The sequence below is a fragment of the Bison bison genome, unplaced genomic scaffold (genome assembly GCF_000754665.1).
Source record: "Bison bison bison isolate TAMUID 2011002044 unplaced genomic scaffold, Bison_UMD1.0 scf7180017864038, whole genome shotgun sequence".
Taxonomy (NCBI): domain Eukaryota; kingdom Metazoa; phylum Chordata; class Mammalia; order Artiodactyla; family Bovidae; genus Bison; species Bison bison.
This window is the reverse complement of record NW_011494610.1, coordinates 323,607-326,557: the sequence shown is the minus strand read 5'-3', so window position 1 is coordinate 326,557 and position 2,951 is coordinate 323,607.

Sequence of the window (2,951 nt, the reverse complement as noted above, 5' to 3'; positions counted from 1 at the left end):
GCTATGGGAATCCTGGGTAGGCCAGGCCTCCTCCGGGATCGTCCCCAATCCGGAGGGGGCTACGCCCTCCTTGAATCCGCCCATCCCTCCCGGAGACCAAGGCTGGCCGCAGACTATCCCCTCATTTCCACCCAGCACTCTTTAACTTTACAAAGTCACTGCGCGGCAGTCAGAAACCCATCTCTTCTGGGAGGAAACCGAGGCCAAGAGAAGCCATGTGATCTGAGATGGAATCTAACCTCCAGTGGCCTAGGTTTTCTCATACGTAAAACAAGAACAATAAGAACTGAAGCACGAATTTTGCAGCTCTCCAAAAGGACCCTAGTCCAGAGCTTAGCTCAGAGCAGGGGCTAAGAGGATCATCAGTTACACAGTGATTATTGTTTCTCCAGTGTTCACAAGTTCTTACAATCTCATTTGAGCCTGCCTCACACAGAGCACATAGACAAACGAGGAAACTGAGACCCAGAGGGGCTGAGTTACTTGCCTGAAGTCACACAGCTTGCCAGAGGTTTCTGAGAGTGGGGCCTTGCAGCCCAGGTCTCCTGAGTTCCACATCCTGTTTTTTATCTTGCGATGTCAGTTGCAATCTCAGCAATTCCTCTAACAAGCTGTGTTTTTATCTTTTATCCAGAAGGCAGCTGTAGGTCAAGAATTTATTGTCCCTTCCTGTCAGAAGGCCTAGCTATCAGTCCCTAGCAGGGAAGATATTGCTAGTTATATTGTATGATCAGATAAAATCTCTGATAGTAGCTCCTTCTTCTTTAAATTTTTTTTTTTTTAAATTTTACTTTTGGCTGCGCTGGGCTTCGTTGCTTTGCCTGGCCTTCTCTAGTTGTGGCGAGTAGGGGCTACTCTTTGTTTCGTTGTGGTTCACAGGCTTCTCATTGCAGTGGCTTCTCTTGTTGCAGAGCACAGGCTCCAGGCACCTGGGCTTCAGTAGTTGCAGCACTTGGGCTTGGAAGTTGTGGCTCCAACCCTCGCTCTGGAGCGAGGGTTCAGTAGTTGTGGAGCATGGGCTTAGTTGCTCTGCAGCATGTGGAATCTTCTCAGACCAGGGGTTGAACTCATGTCCCCTGCTTTGGGAGGCAGATTCTTATCCTCTCCGCCACCAGGGAAGTCCACTCCTGCCCTTTTTAAATGTGCAGGAGACAGGGGTGGGGGAATGGCTTTGAATGGAACACACTCCCTGCCATCCCTCGGTGCATGAGGCAAGGCTGTCATTTCCTGAGGTTCCACGGTATCCTCCACCTGGTTCTCGGCACTTGAAAAGGTGTCATATCTAACCCTCACAACCTCCTGGGGAACAGGCTGTTAGTGGAAAGAATCGTCCATTTTTAAGACGAAGAAACTGAGGGACTTCACTCCTGGTCCAGTGGCTAAGACTCTGAGCTCCCATTGCAGGGGCCCCAAGTTCAATCCCTGGTCAGGGAACTGGATCCCACATGCTGCAACTAAGCGTTCACAGGCCACAACTAAAGATCCTGCATGCCTCAATGAAGATGGAACGTACCACATGCCACAGCTAAGACCCGGCACAGCCAAATAAGTAAATATTAAAAAAAACACCTACAAACCTACATGTGCAAGGGCTTGGAGGGCTATAAAGGGTGGTGTTTGGAGCTGCATTTTAGCTTGAACCAGAGCAGAACCACTTGTAAGGTGGGAATGAAAATGGAAGGGTCAGTGGGACCTTGCTTGGCCACACTGAGTTTGGACCTTATCTATTTCCCCGAATATATTAAAGAACAAACTAATGAACAAAGGATTGCTGGGAGTTCTATACTCTCTATACTCTGTTCCTAAAGGATCAAGTGGTTCCAATGTTTGTGTCCAAATAGGCACCCCCTGGAGAGCATCACCCTTTGGCCCTGGGCCTGTATGGGGGAGGCCTTATTTAGCCTGGCCTGGCTCCACAGAGCTTTCCTTGGGAATATCTATGTAGGGCAAGAAGGCAGCCCAGCTGCCACTGTCCGTCTGCCTTCCTTGGTGTCCAGCCCCCTCTCCCTGGCCCCAGCCCCTGTGTTTAGTCATCATCGTGCTCTTTCTGTTACTTGATGAGAGTCCATGAATGTTGCCCATCCCAACACCCTGGTGGACCCCGTGGATTCTCAGGGTGGTCTCCCTTCGGATTTGACTTGATCCACCCACCCCTTCACTCTCTAGGAGGCCAGCTGAACTCCTCCAGACTTCTTCCCCGAGCTGCAGCAAAGGGCCAGCTGTCCCTGCATTTACTTAGTGAAACCTCCCCTGGTCCCCTCCCCCGCTAAAAAAGTGAATCCCCAAACCTCCTTTGCTGGACAAGGTAAGCTTGAGAGAAGAATCTACTTTCAATGTTTATTTCTGTTCCAAGTGCACACCCCGTTTCCTGGACCCCTCTATTCATTTTTCCCTCCAGACAGGTCCCTGGAGGACTGTCTGCCCCAACTTCCTCTCAGTCAGAATGAATAAGAATCCCCAAAGTGACTATAGAGCTTTATGGTTTACAAAGCTCCCTGGTAAAAAGGGGAATAACCATAGTTGCTTCCTCACAGGATGAGTACTGGGTGAGATCAGATGATTAAAACGCTTAGCAGAGGTTCAGTAACTGTGGCTGTCAATTTCCCCTCATCCTGTCTCGTCCCGCTCTGGTCTCTGATTCAAAGACAAAACACTCCACTTGCAAAGCACTGACTTTAAGTAGTTGGCACAAGCCCAGTGACTTAAACCCAAGCTCCCGTTTACCATGGTTTCTCTGGGAGGAAGGTTATGACTGTCTTCATCTCACACACAAGGAAACTGAAGCTCAGAGTGGCATTGCCACATGCCCATGTATGCACAGCTTGTAGAGATAGGACTTGGATCTTGGGTTTTGAACGTCAAGGCTTGTGCTCTTCCATGCTACTATGCTGCCTCTCTTTCCTCTATCCTGATCTTCCTCACCCATCTTGGAGCAAGCGTGCTTCTTGGGG